The sequence below is a fragment of the Gorilla gorilla genome, chromosome 5 (genome assembly GCF_029281585.2).
Source record: "Gorilla gorilla gorilla isolate KB3781 chromosome 5, NHGRI_mGorGor1-v2.1_pri, whole genome shotgun sequence".
NCBI lineage: Eukaryota > Metazoa > Chordata > Mammalia > Primates > Hominidae > Gorilla > Gorilla gorilla.
The window spans coordinates 42658595-42674556 of record NC_073229.2 but is presented as its reverse complement, the minus strand read 5'-3'; the positions used below and the strand labels follow the sequence as shown (position 1 = coordinate 42674556).

Sequence of the window (15962 nt, the reverse complement as noted above, 5' to 3'; positions counted from 1 at the left end):
CTATAAACCATCATTGTCATAGTAAACAATATTGAAACAGTGGCTTTTAAACTATTCACTTGTATCAACATAAGTCCAATCAGTCCACTTTTTTCAGAAGCCCCAGGGTACGACTCACGATTGTGGCTTCTTGAGACCATGAGGCCATATGAAGCTCTGAGCATCCAGGTATCACATCTTTGTCATCAGCTCTAATTGTCTGCAATGTTGGAGTTCCTCTTTTGGTATTGACTTCTTATTTGCTGATTTATCTTTTCTACATCATTAGAAGCATTATCAATGATGTTTTTGCAAATATCCACCTATTAAAGTTGATTTGGTCTTGTCCTTTGACACGTCCAGAAACTAAGACCTTTATCTTTTCAGCACACTGAGATGTTATTGCCTAAAAGCACATGTTACAATATGACTACAAACATCATTTTGGATAAGCCAACTCTTTCATTTGAGAAAATGTCCAGGAACCGAAAGTGAGGATTTTATTTTTGATATAGTATGTTTTGTTGCATTTGGCCTGTTTTATTTATATTGACACAACAAAAGGTATTTATTTATTTATTTATTTATTTATTTTATTTATTTATTTTTTTGAGACTCATGCTGTAGCCCAGGGTGAAGTGCAATGGCATGATCTCAGCTCACTGCAACCTCTGTCTCCCAGGTTCAAGCAATTCTCCCTGCCTCAGCCTCCCAAGTAGCTAGGATTACAGGCGCCCACCACCACGCCTGGCTAATTTTTGTATTTTTAATAGAGATGGGGTTTCACCATCTTGGCCAGGCTGATCTTGAACTCCTGACCTCATGATCCACCTGCCTCGGCCTCCCAAAGTGCTCGGATCACCGCGCCCAGCCAGGGTATTGAATATTAAACCTATGCAAATAACTACACCCACAACAAAAAGTAAAGAAACTTAGTAAATGCACTTTGCATAGTGTTTAACTGCTATTCTAAGGAGTAAAATCAGTCAATATGTGATATCTTTTTCATTTTTTAAATCTTATAATTTTAAGAAAAGTACAAGGCTGGGTATGGTGGCTCACACCTATAATCCCAGCACTTTGGGAGGCCGAGGTGGGCAGATCACCAGGTCAGGAGTTCAAGACCACCCTGGACAACATGGTGAAACCCTATCTCTACTAAAAATACAAAAAAATAGCCAGGCATGGTGGTGCTTGCCTGTAATCCCAGCTACTCAGGAGGCTGAGGCAGGAAAATCACTCAAACCCAGGAGGCAGAGGTTGCAGTGAGCTGAGATCATGCCATTACACTCCAGCCAGGGCGACAGAGCAAGATTCTGTCTCAAAAAAAAAAAAAGAAAAAGAAAAGTACAATTAGTATAAGTAAAATATATACTTATAAGTATTACAAATATAATAATTTTCCTCAAATTTGTTTAAGATATTACATCCATGAAAATGAAGCAATGATCCTAGAAATTAAATAACATGATTTTTGATATTAAAAACTCAGCAGATATATATCACCAATAGAATCTTTTTGAAAGAATGACAATAGCATAAACTTCAACAAAATAAATAATGAATCCAAGAAAGATGAAGATGTAGGGTTCAAGAATCAGTGTAGAGGAAAGAAACTAGTTGACTTGTCTAAATATGGTATATATTTAAAATTAATAACACAAATTAAAATCTAGATTAGATATTGGCAAACATTTTCTGTAAAAGGGCAGATAGTAAATATTTTCAGTGTTTGATCCATATAGTCTCTGTTCCAACCACTCAGTTCTGCTGCTGTAGTGTGAAAGCAGCCATAGATAATATGTAAATGAATGGGCAATAAAACTTTATTTACTAAAGGAAGAAGCAGGCTAACCAACCCCTGTTCTGGATGATTGTAACATAAACATGGCAAGGACAAGGCATGATGGAGAGATAGGAGGGAAGTTCTAAAAGCATGATAAACACACACACACACACAACCAGATGTTGGGAAAAAAGTCAAGCCAATATATGATGTCTTTTCTACACAATCATTATTCTTTGAGTTTTCTTGACAGTTTATCAGATCTTTTATAAGATATTTATTTGAAATCCATTGGGTCAGTTGAAACAAGATACCAATTGGAAGTGTGCTCAACTGAAAGATAAAGATAGATTAAGAAGCTATTCACAATAGCTGGGCGTGGTGGCTCATGCCTGCAATCCCAGCACTTTGGGAGGCCAAGGAGGGCAGATTACCTGGGGTCAGCAGTTTGAGACCAGCCTGGTCAACATGGCAAAATCCTGTCTGTACTAAAAGTACAAAAATTAGCTGGGCACCTGTAATCCCAGCTACTTGGGAGGCTGAGGCAAGAGAATCACTTGAACCTGGGAGGCGGAGGTTGCAGTCGAGATTGTGCCACTGCACTCCAGCCTGGGCGACAGAGAGAGACTCTGTCTCAAAATATAAAATAAAAAAAAAGAAGCTATTCACAATAGAACATTAACCATAGTGTGGTCAGTTATTTTAGTCCTGGGTTAATTAGTTCTTATTTTATTGATCTTGGGTTAAGCTCTACCTTCATGAAGTCCACTTCTGAACTGAAAGAGTCTTGAAAATCCCAATTCAGTCTTTGAGTAGAGTCTGACAGGGGTTAAGTATCATCTGTTACTGAGATTCTTTGATGCTTCTTCTAAAACAATTTTAGAGCTGCAGTTTGTAGCAAGGCCCCTTAGATAAGTATGAGGGAAAAACAGGAACCATCTGTTGATGACAAGACAGTATAGGCCTGGTTTATTTATTATTATCGGCATTATCAGTTTGGAGTTTAGAATCTTCTATTTAGAGATAATATTATGAACACTGAATACATTGACAAATCTCTGAGGTCTTCTGATTTATCCCATGTGGTATATGCCATATGTAAATGACTAAACGGCAAGGACATTTATACATAGGGACACAATCAGGTTTTTAGCAGTTTAGTGTCAGTCTTTGTTTTGTGAACATTGCACACCCCCGGTTTTATGTAGTGTGGACCTTCCACCTCACTTGTAACCCTGTTGTAAGCATCTTAATGGACTCCATCTTATTCCCTTTCATCTCCTTATGTGTTTCAAAATAATTTAACCAAATATGTGATTTGAGCCTTTTAATTTGGCCTGTGAGCCTCTCTGTTCCATGACCTCTGGGATAGCTTGTCTTGCAGCATATACTTGGAGGCTTCTGTTGCATCAAGGTAATTTTCCACATGGCACCACCTGTCAGTCATATGTCATTAAACCTCTTTCTACTCTAGACTTGATTTATAGAACCCTACGCAATGTGTATCATCACCTCTATCTGACTGCTGAGGAAACTGAGACTTGCTGGCACGTAAGTCACATAGCTGGTAAGGGGCAGGGCCAGGACTTGACTGTGGTCTTTAGACCATACTCTTTCCACCAAGCCACACTTGTCCGCCTGGCTGTGCCAGCCAGCCATGATTCTTGCTCAGTCAGCTGAGAGTTGGGCATTCAAGACTTCACTATCAGCCAGTTATAGTCTAGAAAATTCTCCTTTGTCCTGAGTTGAAATTTGCTTATTTGTAACTTTGACCTGTTGATTCTACTTCTATCCTCTAAAGCAAGCCTGCCCAGCCCATAGCCTTTAGGCCAATATGGCCCAGGATGATTTTGAAGACGGCACAACACAAATTTGTAAACTTTTTAAAAACATTATGAGATTTTTTGCAATTTTTTTTTTTAGCTCATCAGCTACCGTTAGTGTTCGTGTATTTTATGTGTGGCCCAAGACAATTCTTCTTCCAGTGTGGCCCAGGGAAGCCAAAAGATTGGACACCCCTGCTCTAAAGGAACACAAAGAAGTCCTTCAAATATTTGAACAATTTAATCTTCTCAACTCCTCTCCAGACTACATATCTCCAGCAACATCAGCTATTCTTCACATGGTAGTTGTGTTTAGATTTTTCATTGTCTTTGGTTTGTGACATGCTCTCCAGCGCCAAGCAGAGCGTTTCAGGTGAGGTCAGGCAAGGATAGAGCACACAGCAGGACAACTACATTTCCTGAACAGAATGCTTCTCCTGTTGCGAAACAGCAATATTTCAGTTTCTTCTTTTTTTCTGGCAACTACATTATTTGGTTGGTCTTTATTAGCGTCAAATAACCTGTTTTGCACTAGTTCCTAAATTATTGTTTCAAGAAACACTGGTCTACCAGATGTAATTGCCTTTTTAAAAAGTTTTCAGTACTAAAACAACAATGTCTAATCCTAATTCAAAGTTCAACAAGTTTCTTTACTTATGAGTCCTCCAAAAGGCATCAAGACACAGTGGTTAAGAGCATGGACAGTGATTTAAATCCCAGTTCTGCCAACTGTGTGACCTTGGGCAAGTTACTTAGCCACTCTGTGCTTCTACTTCCCTGTAGGTAGACTGGAATTATAATAATAATACCTATCACAGAGGGTTGTTATAAAGATTAAATGAGTGCACATACATGAAAGCTTAAAACAGGGCCCAGTATGTAGTAAACACTCAGGAAAATATCAACTAATATCACTCAACACACAGTATTAATCTTCTGAAAGAGAATTCTGTGGAAGAAGTTTGAACAGTGCTTCCCTAGGTCTTTATCACACTGAACCATTATCAAGACTTTTCCCATTCTCTGTTCATGCAGCTGATACCTGGAACCCAAGTGCAGGATGTTGTCACCTGTACTATGATATTTCACCCTGTTTTCAGTACCTTATTCCAGCCTTTCTATACCCCTGGAATGCTGATTCTGTCATTCATTCTATTAACTACCACTCCAAATCATATAAAATAAACTGTAAATTTCCCTGAGTGACTTACTGCTATCAGTAAATCTAGTTTGCAGTTGGCTACATGCAAGTACCCTGTACATCAGCCCAAGTGTTTCTTCACCTAGGATCCATGGATAGTTATAGGATTTACATCCACCAGGGGTCTAGGGGGGTCCCAGAATTCCCTACTGCTCATTCTCAAGTTGCCGTAATGGGAAGTGTGAAGGGAGCGGGGGATACAAATTCATCCTGTCAATGTCCCTGTCATCACCTCATGAAGAACATGTCAGGGCAAGCCAGCTTGGATGTCCTGGGTAACTGACTGCCTTCCATTCTCAGGTTTATAATCCACTTGGGTTAGGGTTTCCAGAAACAATGTGCTCCTGCTGAGACATTCAGGGCCAGTCAGCAACTTGTTGTTGTCAAGAGATTTTGATCACTTGCAGCCTTCTCTTTTATTTTACTGGTTAAAAAAAAAAAAATCTCTTGGTCTATGGAGCCCCTGGTCCCACCTCTTGCCTTTCAGAATCCAGTTTACCTCAACTGTTGTCCCTGGTTATTTTCTGGCAGTGTTAGAAGAGAATAAGCTTTTGAATTCCAAGCAGTAACTGGCCCCTTTTCTCCCACCAAAATTGCCTTTCTATCCTAGTTGATAATGGTTTAAGTAGTGCTGTTTCCTCATGGTTGTTGATCAGTTCTTTGTTACCAACTGGAAAAAATTACCATCTCTCCAGTTTGGAATTGTTTACAGTAAAAAAGTCTATGGCCAGTCACAAAAGTTGCACATAGGGCACATTTCCTGAGGAGGGGACCCAAGTCCAGTGCTCTTTTATTGCATTTGGAGTTGCATCCATTAAGTTGATTTGGCAGGTGGCAGAGGGGCTCGCAGGGCTTCTCAGGGCCCCAGTGCCAGCCTCAGCAGCAATGATGGGATACACAGAACACCAAGAGGAACCTCAACCAGGCTGCCTTGTTGGGACACCAGGGTAGCAGGGAAAAGGGGAGGACCATAAGGCCCTCTTTTCCTCTATCACTACAACATGTCCTGTCAGTTCTTGGGCTGATGATATTTCCTAAATCATGGGTGAATTCATGTAAATAATAATGATAATTGAAGCTTACATTTTATTGAGCATTTATTATGGGGCCAGATACAATGCCCAGTGCTTTATTTATTTTTTAGGTTTTTTTTTGAGAGATGGGGTTCTCACTATGTTGTCCAGGCTGGTCTCCAACTCCCGGGCTCAAACCTCCCAAGTAGCTAGGACTACTGGCATGCACCACTGGGCCCAGCTCCAAGTGCTTTAAATGCATTATCTCATTTAGTCCTCACAGCTCTTTAAGATAGTAATTATTATTCCAGTTTTACAGATTAGAAAATTGTGAGTAATTTGTCTAATGTATCCGGTAGGATTAGCCCTAGATATGTGTGTTAGAAGGTTCTTTGTAATTCTCCCCACCCTGGAGAATGTACTTTGTGAGATCCACCCCCTGCCCGCAAAACACTGCTCCTAACTCCACCGCCTATCCCAAAACCTGTAAGAACTAATGATAATCCACCACCCTTTGCTGACTCTCTTTTCGGACTCAGCCCGCCTGCACCCAGGTGAAATAAACAGCCTTGTTGCTCACACAAAGCCTGTTTGGTGGTCTCTTCACACGGACGCGTGAGACAACAAACAAAATGTAGAAGTTTATTTCTTTTTCTCTCTCATGTATAAAAAGACTAGAAGTAAATAGTGCAGGGCTGACCTGGTGCTCCGAGGTGTCAAGGTCTATAGCTCCTTCCATGTTGTCACCCACTATTATCCACATGTAGCTTCTTCCTTATGGTCCATGAGGACCACTCAGTTTGGAGCTAGCATGTCCTTATTCTAGCAGCAGAAAAGAAACCAAAAAATGGGGTGCTCCACCTTTTAGGGATGCTTCTCTGAAGTCCCACATAATATTTCTCTTTCTATACCATTGGATAGAACTTAACCACGGCCACACCTAGCTGCAGAGGCTCAGAAAAGGCTGGTCTCTATTCCAGGCAGCCAGGTGCTCAGCTGCTCCACAAATACTCAAGGCTTTTTTTTTTTTTTGAGACACAGTCTCGTTCTGTTGCCCAGGCTGGAGTGTAGTGGCACGGTCTCGACTCACTGCAACCTCCGCCTCCCGGGTTCAAGCAATTCTCCTGTCTCAGCCTCCTGAGTAGCTGGGACTACAGGCACCTGCCACCATGCCCTGCTAATTTTTGCATTTTTAGTAGAGACAGGGTTTCACCTTGTTGGTCAGGCTGGTCTTGAACTCCTGACCTCAGGTGATCCACCCGCCTAGGCCTCCCAAAGTGCTGAGATTACAGGCGTGAGCCACCACGCCTGGCCTCAGGGCTTTAATATTTAGGGATAAGTGGAGAATGGGTACTGGGGGACAACTATCTGTCTTTGCCATAATTAGAACCCAGATCAGATTCCAAAGCTTGTATGATACTTGCCTTATGTATACATATATATTACAATTAGTCATTTTGTTTAAAAAGATGAAGTTCTGGAAATACAGCCTCAGTAGTGAGGCCATATATACATATATATGTATATGTGTATATATATGTGTGTGCCTGTGTGCGTGTGTATATATGTATGTGTGTGTGTGTGTGTACGTGTTCAACCTAAAGGAAAAAACCTGAGGCAAAATTAACATAAGTAGAGAGTTTATTTGGGCCAAGTTTGCGGACTGCAACAACCCAGGAGCATAGATTCTAGTCCCCTGAATAGATCCTCCAATTAGCAGCAGTTACAAGCAGATTTTTAAAGGAAAAAAGAAGAGGTAGTTCCTAAATTGTTTACCAAGAATTCACATTAAAATAACCTAAGCTACTGATTGGCTGTACATTGTTCTTAGTATCACAAATTCCAGAAACATGAAGACAATGAGTGAGGCAGGGAAGAAAAGAAATAACAAAATGTCTTTAAACAATTGCTCCCCAGGCAAAGGGGTTCCCAGTGTAACTGAAATCCCATACTCCTGTCTCTCTGGGCCTGGTAAATTTTGCATACCTTACATAATGCAGCCTGCTCTGAGCTATTTTTCTTTTCTTAATATTAGATCGTTTTTAGTGGAGGTATTTCACATTTATTAGGACCTTATTATGACTATCTGACAAACGAATATATTGTACCCATTTTATATGTAGAGAAGCATAGGCACATCAGCCAACTACTTTTATTTGATTCTTAGGAAGCCACAAAGTAAGCAAGTCATTGGGCTCAAATGTAAGGAAAAAAATGTTCTTGGCTTAATAAATATTTGGTGCCTGAATAAGTGATAAGCTCACTTGTCCTCAGAAATATGTAACTAGCAAAATGCAACATCAGCAGAGAATGAATCTTACTAGGGCAATAGTTACAAGGCAAGCTGAGTCACCTAGAAACTAAAAAAGAAATCTGCACTAAATTAATTTCATTCACATTCAGTCACACAAACTACTGAATAATTCATTTTGTTTGAATAGACAGCAGAACTAAAAGAATGTGGATCCTGGAAGTAGAACAACCAAACAAAACTATTATTCCTTTATTTTGCTTTATACAAAGCCAATGATTGTTAACAGCCTTTGGAAAATGGAATTTTGAGAAATGCTTTTGGTTTTCATTTTCTATACTTTATAGACAAAATATATGGATTTTTACCACAAACATGTTTTCTTTTATTACTTAAAAAAGAGATCTCTTAGAAGTTAGAGATTCTTAAAACATTATTAATCTTTAAAAGGTTGCTACTGAGACAAGTACCTTGGATTAGGGTCATTTTTCATCAGTCCATTCCTCATAAGGCAAAAAGTTGAGGGGAGGCCCAGCTTAGGGTCTGTGAAAGGTCTGCCAAACTCTGCTTTTGCAGTGCCAAGGGACAAGGTGAGCCCCCTTCCTCTCTATGCTATGTTAGGCGTAAATAAAAATAATTAGCATTTATTGAATTTTTTGTCAGAAACCCTTCTAAATTTCTTTCAAGTAGCACCTCATTGAATCCCTTCAGCAAGGCTGTGAGGTAGCTGTTACTATAGTCTCTATTTCATAGATGACAACACTGTGGAACAGAGAGGTTATGTGACTTGCTCAGGCTTCCACAATTAGCAAGTGGCAGAGGTAGGAATTCGACCCTAGATGATATAGCTCCAGAGTCTATAGTGTTACCCACTAAGGCGAAACATACCAGAGTGCGGGTGACTCAAGGCTTAATCAGTTGAAGGGCTGGCCAGGAAACCCTGGGCCCACTGAGTACAGATTTATACTCCCAGTTCCAGAACCAGAGCAAGCTCAGGAAAGGCCTAGCTGGCTAGCATAATCAGGTGCAGGGCAGTCGGGGCTGCGGGGGTCAGGAGGTGGGCAGCAGATGCCAAAGGCAAGGAAATGTTCCCTAGAGGTGGAGAGAGAAAGCCTTTCCCTCCATTAGGCTTCAGTCTTTGTCATTCAAACTTATCTCTTTCCTCCCCTACATTCAGAATTCCTCCTGCTTTACAGAAGAAAAAGTGCGCAGGGTAAGCAAGAATTAATGCTGACTGTTTTCATTTTAGTATCCACTATGGCTCTATGGGGAAGGGAACCTGGGAAAATATTTGTTTGGGTTGATAAGTGCTTTCTACTTACCCACGAGGCAACTCTAGGCTCACAGGACATAGAAAGCAGCCATTGAAAGCCTTATCCAAAGATAAAATTCTTTATAACCCTGTTGGTTTTCATCCAAACTCTACACCCTTTTGTTCAAATGAAGGAGAGCAAAAGCAGTGGCAACATAGAAAAGAATTTCAACTATTTGAGACCCACCCTTGTTTTTGCATCTCCTACAGAGGTGGAGAAAGTTATCCCACAGAGAAGTAAAGCAGAGGAATTTGAGATAGAAGACTGGGACAATGAATGAATGTGTTCATTCAGAGAGCCAGAGAAAGCATGTGTGCCCCAAGCTCCATTCCTCTGTTTCTGTCCATCTTCACTCACCTTCTCTGCTCCCATCCTGGATAAGCTCACTTACCTTCCCAGAGCCCAGCTGTATCAGGCCAGAGGAAGCCTCTGATGATTTGGCGGCAGGGAGACGGCAGTGGAGCAAAGCACCAATGCCCAAAAGCCCCCTGTGACTCCACAACACACTTGCCTTTATACCCACTTGCACCTGGGGATGTGGCAGGTGCTTCTGTGCACCTGGAGAGTTACAGAGCTCTGTGTACACATGACTCCTCATTCACACTTTACCATATAGGTGTGAGGGGCCAACTGCCTTCCTAATTCACAAACCATAGTTGCACCTACGGCTCTGACAAGAGCAAGGAGAGAGAGGGAAACCACAGGCTTGCTCATGAACTTATTTTCACATCAGGGAATACACAGTACTATTCTAAAAATCAATTTATATAAAAATGCATGTATTTGTAAAAGAGTATGTCAGGTCACACTTCAGATGACCAGGTGTCCTGATTTCACTCCCTCTTGGTGATATGGGAAAATATAGATGTCCAAGGAAGCTTTCCCACTATAACAGGCGCAACTCATATCACTTCAGTAGATAAATCGGGAAGCACATTATTGCTTTGTAATTTCTGAATCTGGACAAAGCTGAAAGGAGAGTAATTTAAAGTCATTCGTGGTGTTTACTGAGATGCTTAGCAGCTTCTCAATGGCTCTAGAAGAAACAGTGCTGAGTTTATGGAATGGCAGAGAAAACTTGGATTGCATTAAATATTCAAGGCTGAGAAGCCTATCTAAGATGAGATTCTTTGATGCATCCTAGCAGAGGGCTTTAACCTGGGCTTCTGTAAATATGGGCTGTCCCTTTTCCACTTGCTTCCTTTCCTACGGTGTTATATTTAGTGGTCAAAAACATGGTCACTAGCCAACCTACAGCAGTATAATTTATTAAGTTCCTACTATATGCTTGATGCTTTACTTGCATAACTTCATTTAATGTATATGAAGGATGTATCTCTATTTGTATCATGCAGAGCTAAGAGACTGGTTACTTACAAAGGCAGTAAGTAGTTAAATGGAGATTTGAACCCGGATTTGTCAGTTTTAAAACCTGTGCTTTTAATTATCATGCTATACCACCAACTTGCTTCCAATAACTCAAACTAGCCTTGAATTTTCCAAATTGAAACTCATCATATGGAAGACAGATGGACCATTTATTTGGCTCTGGGTCCCAACATGGTGTGGAGGAAGTTGTGAGAGCTGGCCTTTCCTTCCCCAGCAAAGCAGAACTGGAGGCTTCCCATTAACATGCATTAATAATTCTTGCCCAGAATTCTGCAAAAGTCTTTTTTAACACCAGATAGTTGGTTACAGTAAAAAGAATGAGATTCAATTCATATTAATTCTATCAGGACCTTTTCAAAATGGGAAGCTCTTTGTGTCAGGTTTGCAGAAGACACATTTCTGATGTGGACTGGGATGACTTGGAAGAGGGTGTGGTCTCTCCCACAGGACAGTTAATGTGCAGTGTTGTGTCTTTTAAAAACAGAAAAGGAATGTCATGTCAGGGCTAAGAAAACAGCAAAAAAAAAAAAAAAAAAAAAAAGAATTTCCCTATCATTTCAAGCAACTATCGCATGTTCCTTCTTTGGTTTTCGGTTTTCCCAGGAATAGACCAGTGGGAGTGGAGCAGAGAGGGGATCTTTGCAACCTATAGATAGGATGCACGACAGCTGAGAGAGGAAAGTTAAGCCCATTGTTTCTCATTATCTCATAAGGAGTGATAGAAAATGTTGAGAGGCCAATTATAAAAGGAAGTTGGGGATGAGAAGGAAGTAGTTCATGAAATAGAGAAAATAATGTTAAACCTTTCTCCAAAAATATGTGAGTCTCAGTAGTGTGCACCCCAGGCCTAAGCTAATATATGCAGTAGGTGAGGTTTATATCACTAGCATTCTGTCACGATTTCCATTCTGGGACCTTTTCACATCTTGGCCTGAGGTGTTCACTTGGCTTTGAAATTCTCCCACCAGATGAAGTAGGAATGAATGTTTACTGAGAATTTACATGTTTCATCTATTTAAATCTTATAACAGCCCTATGACAGTGGAACAAAAATTATTCCCATTTTATGAATGAGGACACTAAAGGATAGATTGATTAAATATCCTGCCGAAGGCCTCACAACTAAGTAGAATTTAGGATTCAAACCTAGGCAGTCTTATCTCAGAGCAATATTCCCAACCTCCATTCACCATGAAGCATTAGTGACCAAAAAAAGGATCAAACTTAACCCTAAATAATAACCCTCTGAAGATGGAATTTCAGAGATTGTACCATCTGGTATGAGAAGCTACATGGAGGTTAGGGAGAGAAGGGGACATCTTTTCTTGGCCATTTGGTTGAGCCAACTGGCTTTTACATGCAAAGACCTTTGGTATAAATAAGACCCTGATCCTAAAGTAGTTACTTAAAGTGATATATATTTATATACTCATGTGAGGAGTATGGCGGCACAGAGAGGAGTGAATAAACATGCTTGTTTCAGTGAATTCTATAATTTTAAAACTTGAAAGCACTCTCACATTGGAAACGGGGACATTCAGGCTCAGTGAAGTGAAGGGATATGCCTAAAACCGTGCCACTGGCGACCTTCAGCTTAACAAAAATATTTCTGCAACTCCAATAAGCTGGCCTGAAAAACAAAGCCCGTAGAATGAAAAAGACTCACTCACGCTAGATTCATATTTGAGCAATACAGTAGTTTTTAAAGCAGTTCTCACTTTAAAAGGTTTTCTTACTTATTCTCACTTATTCTAATGAGAGATCGAAATCCCACTCTGGCAGTTGCAGGAAAGCTTCAATTCACACAGCTTAACAGACTGAATGCTGCTTTCCCTTCCTGGGTTCATTTCAATATAAACACCTGGCCCTGACTGCCCTTGTGTTATCCCTATATCCATGGAGTTTTGATTGACATTCAGGCTGGCCACCCAAAATCCTTTGCTGATATCACAGCTTTAGATGAGTACATGGAGGTAGGGAGGGAAGCTTCCTCTGCCCTTCAATAAACATTACAACTTTTTTGGAAATTCTGATGACTATAATTCTCAAAACTTTTACATCCTGAATAATTAGGATTTCAAGAGCCAGATGTTTACAGAAACCAACAAAACATCAGGGCAGCCTTTCAACAGAACCATAGCTACCCTCCCATCACTGATGCGCCAGTGACGGGACCTGGCTCTTTTCCTTCCATCGAGATTATTAGCAAAACTAGAAAATGTTTATTACATGATTCTCCTGAGTTTTCTTATATTTGAACAATAAAATATGGAACTACTATGCTTTATTTCAATATTGGAGATAAATATTTGGTCTCCGTTTCCTGTTATGTATCTGATAGAATAGACTCTTAGATGAAGTTGAAAGTGGCTTGTGTTCTGAATTTCTCTGTTTTAAATTAAACATGTACCTTTATTATGATTTAAAAGGCATACCAAAAAAACGGAAGGGGGGACACATAGTCCTGTCGACCTTTTAGGACATTCAGAGAAGTTTCAAGCAAAAAAAAATTGAAAACATTGGTAATCCTACCACGATTTTTGGTATTTTTTTCTATATGTATGGCTTATTTGCCACAAAATTGGTGTCATTCTATATATATGCAGTGAGTTTTTTCTCGTTTCTTTTTTTTGTTGTTGTTAGTTTTTATTTCATAATCATAAACTTAACTCTGCAATCCAGCTAGGCATGGGAGGGAACAAGGAAAACATGGAACCCAAAGGGAACTGCAGCGAGAGCACAAAGATACTGGGATACTGCGAGCAAATGGGGTGGAGGGGTGCTCTCCTGAGCTACAGAAGGAATGATCTGGTGGTTAAGATAAAACACAAGTCAAACTTATTCGAGTTGTCCACAGTCAGCAATGGTGATCTTCTTGCTGGTCTTGCCATTCCTGGACCCAAAGCACTCCATGGCCTCCACAATATTCATGCCTTCTTTCACTTTGCCAAAGGCTACATGCTTGCCATCCAACCACTCAGTCTTGACAGTGCAGATGAAAAACTGGGAACCATTTGTGTTGGGTCCAGCATTTGCCATGGACAAGATGCCAGGACCTGTATGCTTTAGGATGAAGTTCTCATCTTCAGATTTCTCCCAGTGGTGACTTGCCACCAGTGCCATTATGGCGTGTGAAGTCACCACCCTGACACATAAACCCTGGAATAATTCTGTGAAAGCAGGAACCCTTATAACCAAATCCTTTCTCTCCAGTGCTCAGAGCATGAAAATTTTCTGCTGTCTTTGGGACCTTGTCTGCAAACAGCTCTAATCTGTTAACATAGCTTTATGGATTAGATGAGCAGTCACTTCTTGGTTTCCAGGCCCCTTACCTCAAAGGAGACGCGGCCCAAGGGCTCACCGTCGACGGCAATGTCGAAGAACATGGTGGGGTTGACCATGGCTAATAGTACACGGTTTTCCTCGGCGGCGGCGTCTGCAAAGCCTTTTCTTGTTTCTTAATATCATATTTTCTAGAATAATTTAGTCATTTTTAAAAACACAATTTAAGTGGTTGCACAATATTTCAAGGCATATATATGTTCTAATATATGTAACTATTTCCTTATTGTCATACATTTGGCTGTCGGCAATTTTTTGTCATTATAAATAATGCCATAGTGAGTATGTTTGCACATATTCTTTTTCCTTGTTATTTTCTAGATATAAAATTATTCCACCAAAAGGATGAATTTTAAAAATTATTTTAACATGTTACTAATATGACATCCAAAAAGGCTGAACCAGTTAACCTTTCTGCTAGCATTTCTTTAGCTGTTAATAAATTTGACACTTTTCTCTTTTCAAAAATTTTTAACTCTGGCAAAATACACATAAAATTTAGCATGTTGATCATCGTTAAGTGTATATAGTTCAATAGTGCTAAAGTATATTCACGTTGTTATACAAGCAACCGATCTCTAGAAGTTTGTTTTTTCCCAGCTTTACTGAGGTATGATTGATAAATAAAAACTATATATATTTATATATTTAGGGTGTACAAAGTGAAGTTTCAATATATGTACACATTGTGAAATGATTAGTACAATCAAGTTAATTTACATATCTATCACCTCACATAGTTACTTTTTTTTGTATGCTGAGAACAATTGAGATTTACTCTCTTATCAAATTTCAAGTATACTATGCATTATTATTACCATTATTTTATAGATGGAGTCTCACTATATTGCCCAGGCTGGGCTTAAACTCCTGGGTTGAAGCAATCCTCCTGCCTCAGACTCCCGAGTAGCTGGGACTACAGGTGTGCACCACTGGGCCTGGCTAACAAATACATTATTATTAACTGTAGTCACAATGCTGAACATTAGGTCTGATAACTGAATATTTGTGCCCTTTAATCAATATCTCCCCTTTTCACCATCCCATGCTTTTCTGAATTTTCTGTTCATCTGTACTTCTCTTGCATATTGTGTCCTTTGCCTAGTTTTTTACTGTGCTATACATCTTTTTCTTATTTCTTTATATTTGTTTATTTGATTTGGAAGAGTTCCTTATTAAAGTATATTTCCCATTCTCTGTTATACATGCTGTAAATATCTCTAAATTCTTTGTGTTTAAACTTCTACAATTAAAAGTTAGTAGTTTGGTGAAATTTACAAATGAAGAAAAGTAGAGATTCATTATTTATTTTAGCTGTATTGAGATTTAATTCACATACTGTACAGTTCACCAATTTAAAGTGTATAATTCAATGGTTTTTTGTATATTCACAGAGTTGTACTACTATCACCATGATCAATTTTAGAATATTTTTATTACCCGGAAAAGAAACCCCATACCCATTAGCAGTCACTTCCCACTTCTCCTTTCACCCCAGCTCCTGGCAACCACCAGTCTACTTTCTGTCTCTGTAGATTAGCTTATTCTTTACATTTTATTTCAATAAACTCATACAATATGTAGTTTTTTGTGACTGGCTTCTTTCACTTAGCATAATATTTTAATGGTTCATCTATGCTGTAGCGTGTATCAATACCTCTTACTTTTTGTTGCCAAGTAATCTTGCACTTTATGACTATACCACACTTTATCTATTCATCAGTTGATGAACAGTTGTTTCCATTTTTGGCTATGATGAATAATGCTGCCACAAACATTTGCATACATGTTTTTGTGTGGACAAATATCTTCATTTCTCTTGGGTATATAACTGGGAATGGAATTGCTGAGTGCTATGGTACCTT

At 39.5% G+C, this 15962-nt stretch overlaps 1 protein-coding gene and 1 pseudogene across 4 annotated transcripts in view; one reads left to right on the top strand and one right to left on the bottom strand.

Moving 5' to 3' along the window:
* Positions 1-15962, top strand: part of RIPOR2 (RHO family interacting cell polarization regulator 2) — a 231943-nt gene that overhangs the window by 51562 nt on the left and 164419 nt on the right. The gene's annotated exons all lie outside the window — the stretch shown is intronic.
* LOC101152760 (peptidyl-prolyl cis-trans isomerase A-like) lies at positions 13401-14156 on the bottom strand (annotated as a pseudogene).